Source organism: Schistocerca piceifrons, chromosome 1, assembly GCF_021461385.2.
Source record: "Schistocerca piceifrons isolate TAMUIC-IGC-003096 chromosome 1, iqSchPice1.1, whole genome shotgun sequence".
NCBI lineage: Eukaryota > Metazoa > Arthropoda > Insecta > Orthoptera > Acrididae > Schistocerca > Schistocerca piceifrons.
In genome coordinates, this window is record NC_060138.1 from 747069632 (window position 1) to 747084241 (window position 14610).

At 44.8% G+C, this 14610-nt stretch overlaps 1 protein-coding gene across 8 annotated transcripts in view; it reads right to left on the reverse strand.

Annotated features, from left to right (window-relative positions):
• LOC124711801 (diacylglycerol kinase theta) overlaps nt 1-14610 on the reverse strand; it is a 712647-nt gene that overhangs the window by 507071 nt on the left and 190966 nt on the right. The window lies entirely within an intron of this gene.

Consider the following 14610-nt stretch of genomic DNA (forward strand, 5'->3'; position numbering starts at 1 on the left):
GGAAATGAGGCCACACATACCGACCTCCGATCACCGCCAAATTGTTCACAATAACAATTCTCAGTGCAGAAGTCTTGGAGTAACGAAGTTTGTAACTACAAAGAAAAATGGTATCGTCACACATAAAAGTGTGTCATCAAGCTATATTGCATTCAAGAGTACTGAAGTGTCATACAGCGACAAGTTTTAAAGGAATAAATGTAGGACGGTTAATATTTTAGAGTTTTAATGATATTAATCATATTCACGTATCAATGAAAACGGCGCTAATAACCGCATTGTGAGTCCGAAGCACATACGAATAATCACCATCGTTTACGCTACTGCAACCTACTTATTAGAGTCGCCATTACAACTCAGCTGCTTTAAGAACAGGCCCAGATGACTCTCCCAATAGCTTGTAATCCGAAGAGATCAAAGTAATACCTGTCCTTCAACAGCTCCTCGAGTCGCCATTAGTCCGCAGCTCGTGGTCGTGCGGTAGCGTTCTCGCTTCCCGCGCCCGGGTTCCCAGGTTCGATTCCCGGCGGGGTCAGGGATTTTCTCTGCCTCGTGATGACTGGGTGTTGTGCGCTGTCCTTAGGTTAGTTAGGTTTAAGTAGTTCTGAGGTCTAGGGGACTGATGACCATAGATGTTAAGTGCCATAGTGCTCAGAGCCATTTGAACCATTTTTTTGAGTCGCCATTAGAGCGAGATCAACAATGAACACTTTTAGATGTCGTCAGTAATGTGCAAATCTTCTTCACAGTATAAAGTCCATTGCATAATAAATGAAGCATCCAGAGAATAGACGAAATGAAACTTCATGAGTTGAGAGGATACGTGATGTCATGTCAGTGATTACAAAATCGAGTCAAATCTACAAAGAACTTGGCGAAATGAGCCAACTTATTAGTGTGGCCTGGAAGCTTGCAATGATTCGGTTGGGAACGATGTCATAAAGCCTTGCATCATCTCCTGAGGCAAGCTGACCCAGAACTGTTGTAAATGGTTCTTGGTATCATCGATGAACGGAGATGACGTCCGCCTTGGTCCCGGGGGCAGATTGGGTGATTTACTGGTCACGGGAGGACATCAGCATCACGCATCCAGTTCATCGAGACACGTGCCATATGTGGACTAGGACTTTCCTAATCAAAATGGTACCATGATACTGTCTCATGAGAGATAACACATGAGGACGCGGGAAGTCCGTTACTTATCGTTGTGCTGCCAGAGTTCCTCATCCACTACCAGCTGTGACCTGAAGTTATAACCGACGACTCCCCACACCTTGATATTAGGAGTAACACAGCTTTGCCTGCCCGGGCTGCCATTCACCAGCAGTGGCCATCTGCGGTAGTGAAGGACCACATAACGCGACATTCGTCAGCAGTCAACGCTTCCTGACACGGCACCACTCCAAACGCAACCGTCTATGTTCCGGTGTTATCGGCAGCCTAGCTATGAGACGGCAACTCCCTAGTCCAGTTGCTGCTAGTCTCTGACGAATGATGCCGCATTACATAGATTGCAGGCAATCAACTACTAATTCTTCGACGGCCAGCGCAAATGTGAAGGGGATTTGATGTGTTTGGTGGACAATACGCCGATCCTCCCTTTTGGTTGTCAGACGTCGTCGTTCGAAATCTTGACGACGAGTATTCCTGGTGGTGGTGGTGGTGGTGGTGGTGGTTAGTGTTTAACGTCCCGTCGACAACTAGGTCATTAGAGACGGAGCTCATGCTCGGGTTAGGGAAGGATTGGGAAGGAAATCGGCCGTGCCCTTTCAAAGGAACCATCCCGGCATTTGCCTGAAGCGATTTAGGGAAATCACGGAAAACCTAAATCAAGATGGCTGGAGACGGGATTGACCCGTCGTCCTCCCGAATGCGAGTCCAGTGTGCTAAGAGTGTTCCTGCCCTTCAGTAACTTGTTCATAATGTGGGGCCACAGTCATAATACATTTCGTTAACGTCAGTACTGCCATTAGACTGTTGTTTACTTACGGTGTTACATTTACACTTACACAATCATGATTTCGGCTTCAAAGTGCCATTATCAAGTGTTTTCTGAAAGCAAATTAGACAATAACAGCGAAATACTTAACAAGTGATATAAACGTATAACAATCCATATTTGTAATGCTTACTTACAAGTGTTATAAATTGTCTAATATGGCATATTGTCGTATTAAAATACACTATTAGACGCATTGTCTAAGAGTCGACATATCTAGCGGAGCTTACTGCCTTGTTTCGTTACTGATGTAACAACTACCACAGAAAATAAATTGCTCCTAACCTTTCCTATCCTATTGGACATTGAGTGCAAAGACTCGCCTGCTTGTAACAGGAATTTCTTTGACCAAGACAATTTGACACTTAGCCAACTGTTATTCAGTCAAGATGGTGTACTCAGTAATGAAACAAGGCAGTAAGCTCTGCCAAATACGTCGACTCTTAGACAATGCGTCAAATAGTGTATTTTAATACGACAATATGCCATCTTAGGCAATTTATAACACTTGTAAGTAAGCATTACAAATATAGATTGTTATACGGTTATATCACTTGTTATGTATTTTACTGTTATTGTCTAATCTGCTTTCAGAAAGCACTTGATAATGGCAGTCTGAAGCCACTGCCCACCGCGACGTTGTATGCCGCCTAGTGGCGTTTCGGGCACGTGACGCGTAACAAACGTATGTAAGCGGAGCAGACACGGGCAGGGGATCACCCTACCAAAGATATTGGCTGCAAATGGGGAAATCCATTGAAATAAGCGACTTTAACAAAGGGCAGACTATTATAACTCACATGCTGTAAACGAGTACCTCTAAAACGGCGAAGCTGGTCGAATATTCACGTGCTACTGTATTGAGCATCTGTAGAAAGAGGAAGAAGGATATGGAAAGTACCACTAGGCGCTATATCGTTGGACGTCCACGACTCTCCACAGAACGTGGGCCTCGGATACTTGTCTGCTCTGTAAAGTACGATAGAAGTTGATCTGTGGCCTCTCTGCCGAAAGAGCTCAAATGGCTCTAAGCATCATGGGACTTAACATCGGAGGTCATCAGTCCCCTAGGTTTAGAACTACTTCAACCTAACTAACCTAAGGACATCACACACATCCATGCCCGAGGCACGATTCGAACCTGCGACCGTAGCAGCAGCCTGGTTCCGGATTGAAGCGCTTAGAACCGCTCGGCCACTCTGGCCGGCGCCGAAAGAGCCAACACTGGTGCACACACAAGTATTTCGGAGCACACTGTTTATTGCACATAGTTGAAGATGGAGCTCCGCAGCAGACCACCCTTACGTGTTCACATGTTTACCCAACTACATAGTCGATTACGTTTGCAGTGGGCACGGGACCATCGAAATTCGACGGTCTATATATGGAAACGTGTCAGCTGTTCGCATGAATCACATTTTTGCTACTTTACGTCCATGGTAGTCTCGACAAACGTCGTCATAGAGGTGGACGGCGGCTCAAAAGACGCACCACGCCACTGACGCTGGCTGGTGGGAGAAGTATTATGCTATGGACAGCATTCTCCTGTGATTACATAGGGCCTGTGGTAGTAATCGAAGACACGCTGAATGCTGCGAACCACCGGCATCCCTTCATGTTCGATGTCTTCAGCAGTATCATTGTCCCTGTCTCGAAGCCAGAACTCTGCTACAGTGGTCTGAGGAGCATTCAAGCGAACTCACGTTGATGTCTCGCCTGATCTAATTCCTACGAAACCCATCCGGGTCGCTATTGGGCGCCAACACCACGTACGCAAATCAGCGGCCAGCTATTTGCGAGAATTACATGATCCGTGCGTCGAAATCTAATGTCACAAACCTCCAAAAATACACCAACAAACTGTCGGATACCCGATACGCAGAATCAGTTATGTATTTCGTTCCAAAGATGAACAAAAAACTATTAAGCATGTGGTCAAAATGTTTGCCTTATCAGTGTATATTCTGTATGTTGCATTAACAGTCACCGTTTGAAAACGCAGTCTTACAAGCAGTCTGATCCAGAGAGGGCCTGTCAGGTAATATCTTGTAAACTCGTCAAGCGCTGTTATAACCTAATTCCTTAAAAAATTAGTCTTTTTGTTGCTCTGGATGCTGACATAAAGTACGAAGGGTTATAGCGAAAATGTTTCGATCCGAGCGAAAATGTTTCGACGTAGTAGTATTTTATGTCAATGAACTTATTCAATGGATTTATAGGTTCTGGATTCCACGCCTGAGGGTCATTGTGGAATGCTTGGAAAATCTCGATCTACAGCTGCCGTAACTCTTCATTGGACTCTAAACATTTTCCAGTTATAAATTTACTTACAAGTAGGAACAGGTGTAAGTCAAAAGTTTCCGGATATTGTAAAAAGGGTGAATATTTCAGCTATTCACGCTTCAGATACCTCCCATTTACAAATCCCCTAGGTGGTTGAGGGCAGTCGAAGACTCGTTTCACGTAACTGCTCATCCATAAAGATAGTAACAGCTTCACTCTTTGCTTCCAGCGAAACATTGACCAGTATCTTTTCAGCAGAAGAAATTTGCTTCACCCTTTTTTAGCACAGAGCTCTCTGCTTCTGCCCACTGCTTTGGATGCCGCTTCATTTCTTGCTTGCAGTCACAGGCCCACCTCTCAACCGTAGTACCAAATCATCAAACAGTTGGAATCTTTTTAAAACGATAGAAGCATTTGTGGGCAATTTCTTTCCACGTTTGCTTGTGGCCAACCTGCCGGGAATCGAACCCGGGCCCGTAGGACGGCAATCCGTCATGCTGACCACTCACTTATTGGGGCGGACCCCGACGACCAATGAAGACGTATCTGGAGACTCCCTGGTCAGCGGTGGCACATCACCTTGGCTGTCGCTCGCCATATTGCCCGACAATCAGGAGTGATGATGGTCTGGGGTACCATTTCATTTCATTTCATTTTGGTTTTCAGCCGCGGAATCATTACAACACAGACGTACGTCGATGATATTCTACGCCCCATTTTGTTGCCCTTCATGGCAAGCCATTCTGGACTTACATTTCAGCTAGATTATGCTGGTCCACACAGGTGAGAGCTTCTACGTTTGTCTTCGTACTTGCCAAACGCTACTTTGGCCAGCAAGGTCGTCGGATTTCTCCCCAGTTGAGAACGTTTGGAACATTATGGGCAGGATCCTCCAACCAGCTCGGCATTTTACCATGTAATGCGTCTATTGGACAGAATTTGGCACGATATCCTTCAGGAGGACATACTACAACTCTGTCAACCAATGCCAAGCCGAATAGCTGGTTTCATGAGGGCCAGAGGTGGATCAAGGCGTTATTGACTTGCTCAGTTTGTGAAGCTCTTTTTCTTGAATAAAATATGTACATCACATCTACCGATTTCCTGTGCCATTTGCATAATTCCTTCTTGTTGCGTCGTTTCTTTTTTTTTTTCGTAGAGTTTTTTTACTGTTTGTACAGAGTTCCATTTATGCTTATGAAATTGTTCATCAGTAACTCTAAGTTCACTCTCAAAGCTTAATTAAAAATTTCGTCTATCGTTATAAACCTTTGGCTGACTGAACCGACCAATCATAAGCACGTCGTAATAGGCAGGCGCGAAACGATAGGCTACCTTACAAGGCAGCCTTCGACTGATATTCCGACAGGCAATAAGTGTGCACCGTGGACAGTTCCCGGGTGCGCTTGAAACTGAATTAAGTCTCAAGTTACCGCGGAAAACGTTTGTACGTTTGTGCACGATACTGTACATTCATAAAAAGTGTGTGCACATACTTTATGAACTTTCTTCATGGTGATCGACCAGTGATGATTAGAATACGGGATCTTTGCTTAAGACATTGATTTCAACTGGCTTTGAAGTGATTTGTTATAATAACAGTGATTTCGTGATTCAGAGCAATAAGAATCAGGTGGCATGGTTTTACTTTGAGACTTGGATTATAGCGGTGTTGAGATATTCCCACTTACCAATCCATTATTCACTGTTCATTGCTCGCATACTAGCATCTACGGTCGGAGGGGAAGAAAGTCAATGGGACTTCGAGACAATTTTAGAAGACACTGCGGCGATGCAATGGTGAGAGTTGAAAATTTGTGCCGGACCGGAACTCAGATGCGCCGATCCTGTAGAACTTTTGCCTTAACCGGTTCGGCCATCCGGACACGCTTTGCGTCAGACCGAAATTCCCAACTACCCGCTCGCCGCACTGCGACGACCACTGACCATTAACCCCTGATTCCCGTAAGATTCCTCGTGCTCAAAACTCTCCTCTGCATGTAAAATCTGCAGTACTCTTTCTTATGTTGTTCGTATGACAGGAGCTGTTTCGATCAGTTAAAAAATTTTAAATGCTTTCCGTCGAATACTATGTTACGTACTTTCTGCTTTCTTCTATGATTTCTGTTTCGGAGTGTCCTTCACGTGGACGATCTTGAAGAAAAGCGTGGCGATGTTGAAAATGTGGGAGCACACTCATATCGAATTTTCACCCTCTTTGAATGAATTTTGCCGGCCGCGGTGGTCTAGCGGTTCTAGGCGCTCAGTCCGGAACCGCGCGACTGCTACGGTCGCAGGTTCGAATCCTGCCTCGGGCATGGATGTGTGTGATGTCCTTAGGTTAGTTAGGTTTAAGTAGTTCTAAGTTCTAGGGGACTGATGACCACAGGTGTAAAGTCCCATAGTGCTCAGAGCCATTTGAACCATTTGAATGAATTTTTTTGGCGGTAAACCACCACAAACAAAACATTTTATGGTGACTTGATATTGAGTGTTTCCCATGTCAAAATTGTTATGCTCTATGCAATCATTTCGTCGTTGTTTGTAACTTCTAGTCCAGAGGTGTACGAGTGTAAACGATCCCAGCAACCACTCATACATGAATCGCAAAGTGTACGCGTCTTGGCAGTGGTGGCAGTGTTTTTAGTCGCGGGCCGGATGGGCGCGCTGTGCGTGGCGCCGCAGCTTCGAGAAGCGCCGGCTGAGGCGGCTCCGTCGCTCGGTCGCTGCTGACGTCACCGCGGCTGGGACTGGCAGTGCGCGCCCGGCCGGGCCACAGCGCCGCAGCGCCGCAGCTTAAAACTGGAGCGGACGCTCTACAGCACACACACATCTGTGCTGAGGGTACAGCGTACCGATATTATCCATTTCCTGTCGCATTAGCTGAAAGACCGAGGGAATATAATTGTCTCTATTCCTATATATGCGCTACAATTACATTCATCTTATTCTAAAGCCGGCCGTGGTGGCCGAGCGGTTCTAGGCGCTTGAGCCCGGAACCGCGCTGTTGCTACGGTCGCAGGTTCGAATCCTGCCTCGGGTGTGGATGTATGTGATGTCCTTAAGTTAGTTACGTTTAAGTCTAGGGGACTGATGATCTCAGATATTAAGTCCCATAGTGCCATCTGAACCATCTTATTCTAATGATCCAACGCGAAATGAATGTTGGTGGCAGCGTAGTGGTCGCACAGATTTCTTCGAATACATGTTCCCTCAATTTAATCAATATGACTTTGCGAGAAGTAGGTCGTGCCTCCTCCAAGAATTTCCATTTAATTTCCTTGAACATCGTTGCTACATTTTCGTCTAGGCTAAAACGGTGTTACGATCCTTCGAGCGGTCCTACGAATTCGTTCGATGCCTGTTGTCATGCCTGATTAAGAACGACTCTAAACACTAGAAATATATCCTAGGATTAGACGCACTAGCGTCTGGTATCCGATTTCCTTTGCAGATTCGTTGCATTTCCCAGAACCCTTGTAATCAATCTAATTCTTTCATTGTCCGCCCCCAGTAGCTGAGTGGTAGGCGGCACGGTAGCTCAGTGTGTTCGGTCAGAGACCTGGCGTGTCTCTGTAATAAAAAAACTGAGTGAAAAGGTCAACAACGAACTTCAATTAAGGTCATGTGACGTCCGCCTCGACCAAATACAACGAACGAAATTTTAAAAAAAATAAAAAATAAAAATAAAAGTGGTCAGCGCGACAGAATGCCAATCCTAAGGCCCCGGGTTCGATTTCCGGCTGGGTCGGAGATATTCTCCCCCAGGGACTGGGTGTTGTGTTGTCCTAATCATCATCATTTCATCACCATCGACGCGCAAGTCGCCGAAGTGGCGTCAAATCGAAAGACTTGCACCCGGCGAATGGTCTACTCGAAGGGAGGCTCTAGTCACACGACATTTACATTTATTTTTATTCTTTCATTCACTTTCATTAATACTGATTTTACGTGATGGTCCCATTTAAAAGAAAGTGGTGTGCAAAACTTAATGGCGAAAGCGACTTTCGCATGATGTGTCACTGCCAAGTAACATAGCTCGATGGAAGTTCGACCATGCACAGTAAAAACTACTACAGCGTAGCACAGAAGGTAAATGAAAGAAATACACAATAATTACACTAAAGTCACCGCGATTTATGATGTCAGTTGGACATTACATACAGCGGGAGATTGTTCTTAATTGGGTGTGTGATCAAGACCGGCGTCAATCGTGCTCCCATGCTAGGCACAAGACTGCTAAGGATTTCTTGTGGTAGGGCGTTCCATCCACTACCAGCGCGGTTGACGAATGTTTGATGGTCGTTAGTGCTGGTTGGGGAAACGGGCAGTCCAGTCTATCCGCCGAATATCCTCTCGTTCCAAGAGTCCTTCCACCTGCGATGACCGGTATCCACAAAAATGAAGCCAGGGCCGAATGCACCCCTGAAAATAAGCGTATGCGGAAGACGTACAGTGTCACAATAACGCTGACCGGTGACTGTACCGTTCTAAAAGATTTGGGGTTCAGTACCTTCATGCAAGATTATACCTCCCCACACCGCAACACCCGGACGACTAAAACCATCATTTTCGATAATGTTCTGGGTGCATTACATATACCCACGCCTCGCCATATCAGGGTACATCCAACATTGCCGTCTGTGGTGATCCCACATCCTATTACGAACCATGTATCGCCTTTTGTAATGTCCAGGCTACCACCGTGAAACGCGATGACTTCAGTGTAATTATTGTCTTTGAATATAAGTGTCATTCCTGTTCGTCTCAATGTGGATTTCTTTCATTTAATATCTGTGACATACTGTAGCAGTTCTTTCGATGTATAATGCAAGTTCCATTTAGGTATGTTTCTTGGTAGTGACACATCATGCGAAAGAAACTTTCATCTTTACGTTCTGCACACCAGTATAGCTTCTTGTTATTACTCCTAAGTAGTTACACGGTGTGACGACGTCGAAGTCATCAGCATTACCCTTATAACCAGATACTTTCTGTTTATATCGCTTTATCATAGGCATTGTGTTACGTCATCCAGACGGACTTCTGCCGCTCCTACGTCGCACTTCATCCCCCATCGCCGTGCAATAAGTACGGAACTGCGCATCTACATATTTACTCTGTAAGTCGCCTTGCGACGTTACGGTGAGATGTGGGAGGACTACGATTGTAATGTATCAGAGTGTAATTCCATTTGCGGAAAGAAAATTTGTTCCTCTATACCCGAATGTCTTCATTTTTACTCTCGTGTTCAATATGCGAAGTATTTGTTGGACGAGCTAAGATGTTACGGAACGTTTGCTTCCAGACTATAAGGATAAGGCTCTCTGTGGAATTAACATCTTACATGTAGTGTCTCACAGGTACTTGTAGAGCACTTACGTGGCGCCCTTGAAATCTTTAATCCGATGTGTTACGATTAATCGTGCGCCTCCTCCATGGTTGAATTACAAGTTTTTAGCGTCTTCTGGTAAATCTCAGTCTGACATCTCAGTCCGGTAAAAATATCTATGGAGTCAGCATTCAGATACGCGGGGTAGAATTTTTGTAGCCTACCTACATTACTTCCAATAGTCAAGTAACTTAGGTGCGGCGTGGGGTTTGCCATAAGCGCTCTGCAGATTTTCAATTTCATCACGTTGTTAGTATAGATAGATCGGTCAAAAGTGTCGTGGTTTTATAAACGCGTTTCATAGACATCTTCCGTTCGGTATCGAGGGGTTCGTTACTGACAGATTCTTGACTTTTGAAGCGGTGCAGTGTTAGGCAATCTAAGATAAAGTTTACCGCCTCTAGTGATCCGTTGACTCCCTAAAGGACGTTTTATGATATCACCTGAACAGGCTGGCAACGAAATATCTCATAGTTCGTCTTGATTGCCTCCTGGCTATTTGAGGATGGACTTCAGCGCCCAAGCCCTACTCATGTTATCCTTAGAAGGACCAATATTCAAGTGGAAGCTAGTAGATGTCTCTTGGAAAAGTTTGCTCTGATTCTGTCGCATATCTTGAAAATAGAAGGGACAGTACACAGATATACACACGACTGCACCGTGCATTTGGACGACGGACCAGCATGAGAGATCGTCCAAATGCAGCCAGTAGTCGCTTGCAGCCCAACAAATCAGGTAATCACCTAGCGCTGAGCGATTCTTTCACCTCGATTAAGCCGTAAACTCCCATGGAGTTTGTAACACAGCGTTTGTATGTGTGGTTGCCTAATGTTGTCTCCGCAGGGGAATTCTCACGCCTACAAATGATTAAGATGACCTTGCCACTGACTACCTACACCTAGAGGTTTCCATAAAACGAAGTGTCGTGTTGTCGTTTTACTTCACTTCAGTTTAGCACATCAAACCAATCACTCCTATCGACCTATAGGGATGCTATTAGAATGAATCACAACGTGGATACCGTAAATTGTTATTTTCAAAATCATGTACAGTGCAAAACAATTTATAAATGTGAAGTACACAATGTCAGAGTCCATCCTACATGTAATTTCGAGGCTGGCAGAGCATATGTTTGACTTTCTTTAGACAGCGCTCCCCTGCCCTTCTGGTTCTCTGGTTATTAGACTAACATAAGTTGGCTGACACTGATTGGCGGGGAGAAGAAGAAATCCTACAGCCTGACTGGCACTTTCAGAAACGCTCAGTGGACACGCAAATGGAACTCAACATATTTACTGTCAATGTTTCCCTGTCCGCCTAACCGGAGTGCGCGTATCACCTGCTGAAGCAGAGACAGCAGTTGTACTGCATCGATGATCTGCTAGCCGGCCGCAGTGGCCGTGCGGTTCTAGGCGCTACAGTCTGGAGCCGAGCGACCGCTCCTGTCGCAGGTTCGAATCCTGCCTCGGGCATGGATGTGTGTGATGTCCTTAGGTTAGTTAGGTTTAATTAGTTCTAAGTTCTAGGCGACTGATGACCTCAGAAGTTAAGTCGCATAGTGCTCAGAGCCATTTGAACCATTTGATGATCTGCTCACTGCGGTGCTGGCCTCCGTACATATGACATACGTGGCTTACTTGCAATTCTCTGCCTACACAGTGGACGTAATATGCCATCCGCAATCTCTAGGGCTGAAATATCTTAGTGCAAGACAGAACACCAGTTAAGATTTCTGTTCGCTCACTAGTCAGAAACAGAAATCCGAATCAAGTATTCTCCCATAAACAAGCACTTCAATGTGTGTCAGACTCCACGTAGAGCTAAAGAATCGCCACTTGAGTAAACAGACTAACAGCTCTGTCACGGAGAAACGATTTCACGTGCTCCCTGTGTCGAAAGTAACATTTCGCTAAATCTAATCGCCAAATTCTCCATTATGGCTTTGCCAGCAGACTCTCTAGATCGATCCTTGGAGGGAACTGCATTCGATCGATCCCGGCAGAGAAGTGTCCTCATTTGAACCCCAGAGGAAAGTGTTGCTTTACTCCATACCTCGCTCCCTCCTGAACATCCAGCGTCTACGTTTGCGCTGAGCTGACGAATCTCAGGGGCTGTTACAAAAATATTACTTCCCGATACATGGGACATCAATCTGCCAGACAATCACTTGAAGCTCATACTCCTTTCAGAAGATTTTCTGGAACTTTCCATACCCCGTAGTACCTCCTTAGCACTCCGCCAACCACAAACGCGCCTCTGTGCTTTTCGGCGGAGGTCAGCTCGCGAGGATCGTTACCTCCGGCCCATTCTGTCATCGCTCTGGGGGTTCTGCGGCCTCCAGCATTGTAAACCGTCGCACATGTCTCACTACCTTTATGTAAATTTTAAATAATTTCGCTGTTGGTTGGTTGTACGTACAGGGCGCTCAACAATGAGGTCACCAGCACCCTTTCTAAACTAATGAGGTGAATGAGGCTAAAATGTTCAAAGCTACATTTCAAAAGGTAGAACATGAAATTAAATCTTGTAACCGCTGGTCCACTCTCAGTCACACTTACACACAAGCACAAAATGAGTGATGGTGTTACAATTGCCTCAAAGATGCAAGATCCTTTATGTTTCCTACATACGCATTAATACCGTTGCCCACTTTGACGTGCTTGAGGTGATCTCGAGTTGTAGATTCTAATTTAAAACATTGTCAGTCTCTGTAAAGGTAATAGCAATTCTTTTCATCTTTTTATTTGTAATGTTGTTAGCCCTTACAGACTCAAGGTGTGAAATTGTGCACCTGGAACTGTCTCCGTCGTATTTAGACACTTTTCTTGTTAGAAATATTCAGTGATAATTAATTTCTCTGTAGCAAGCAGACTTTCACTTGGGCAGAAAATCGCATTAAGAAAGTACGGGCTTGGAATTTCCATAAGCTTCGAAACTGGTTCCCAGAGTTATGCTAAAATGATAGCAGATTCTGCCTTGGCGTAGGTGATTAGGCCCACACACATTAGTAAGCAAAGCAAAGCACGGAAAGCTGATAGGTGGAAGAAATATATAGAGGGTCTGTATAAGGGAAAGAAACTTAAGGACAATTTTATAGAAAGAGAAGAGGATGTACCTGAAGATATGATACTGCGAGAAAAATTTGACAGAGCACTAAAAGACCTCTGTAGAAAGAAGGCACCTGGAGCTGACGACGTTTCCTGAGAATTACTCAGGTCCTTGGAGTAGCCAGCCGTCACAAAAGTATTCCAGCTGGTGTGCAAGATATATGACAGGTGATATATGCTCAGGCTTCAGGAAGAATGTAATAGTTGACCAAAAATGCCTTCTCGGTATATTATCGCGTCATATTACAAAAAACTGTCGTTGGATAAACCATCGTTTTACCTACGGCTACAGTGGCTTTCTCCTAGGTCTGTTGATGTATTTTTCCTGTCCAGAGTCATTTGCATACTATCAGAGATTACGTCATAGTTTTAAAAAAGTTGATATAATTGGTCACATGAGGCAGAACTTTATTGTAATAGGTTTAGGTTGAAGTGGACGTAGGTTGCAGTAGTTATTCAGAGGTGACGAGGATTGTACAGGGTAGACCAGTATGGAAAGCATGTCTTAAGGGAGCAATAAATAGCCTACCGTACACCTCTGTCGTTTTTTGGGTGAATAATTAATGGCAGAGATCTTTATCCAGCTTATGCTGTTGGCGTTGCTACAAAGATAGCGAAATGTGCTCTCCAACATGTCTCAACTCCCGTGGCTAGCAAGCGTAACTAGACCTGTCCCCAATAAACATTTAGAACATCTGGTGGAGGTGTCGTGATAAAAGATCTAAGACGGCATCTGACACAACTTCGATAGTTTCTCACCCCCAAAGGTCTGCATCATAGCTAGGAGGAGGCTGTACGAGACACAGATAATCCTCTTAGAATTCACGTATACATCCTCTCTATTTACTGAATCTAACGTCATTGATGGCGGACTGTTACTTTAGGGTGATTATTCTTTATTTTCCTTTTATGAACAGTATCTAACGATGTAATGAGAACAAAGGCCCACGTAGTCAAATAATAATTTTAAAGCTGCAACTATTCACGGGTCACTCCTGCAAGTTTTCTAATGTCATCGATCAACTCCCCATTAGGGTATTCTCTCCGTTTTTTCTTATTTCCTGGAGTCCACCAACGAACATCTTAGGTCAATGTACCACTTATTCGTCTCGGTACAGAGTGGAAAAAATAAAACTGGCCCGGAGACTATTTAATTTCACTTAAGACAGGCAACCCAACTTACATCATCTACCACAGGTGCAAACTGCAAATGAAGCAAGTTGTGCTGTATTCTTCGGGCCAGTTATATTCTGCCCACTCTGCATATGTTGCTCTCCAGTCTTCTCGCTGATCATTTTGTTTTGCCGTCTCTCCTACTAACCCCTAACATGTCTCTCCGTTGATCACCGAGGATTCTCACTTTTTGAAAGGTTTTCGCATCACTGTGACTACGTATTAGATATAATATAAAAAAAACGTTGATATGAGGCAGAAGGACTGGACACTTTGTAGTAACAGGTTTAGGTTCAAGTGGACATAGGTTGCAGTACTTATTCAGAGGTAAAGAGGCTTGCACAGGAAGGACCAGTATGGAGAGCTGCGATTCCCATTCATTTTAAAGAACTGCGACGATCGATCTCTAGACTGCCTCTTTTTGTGCAAACACGACTGGAGCTGTGCACCTTTTATACCCAGCGAACAAATAGCGAAGGATAAAACAGGGCTTACACCACGGTTCTGCTGAACTGAAGAAAGTCCTGTCGACCAAAACAAACCGCACCAAATGCTGAAAGTGTCGCATCGCACTGCTAAACGAAATGTCGCGCTACATCCAGAAGGACCGAGCAAATCCGTAACGTACCGAGTAGTGCCGAGAAAGGTCGAGCCTT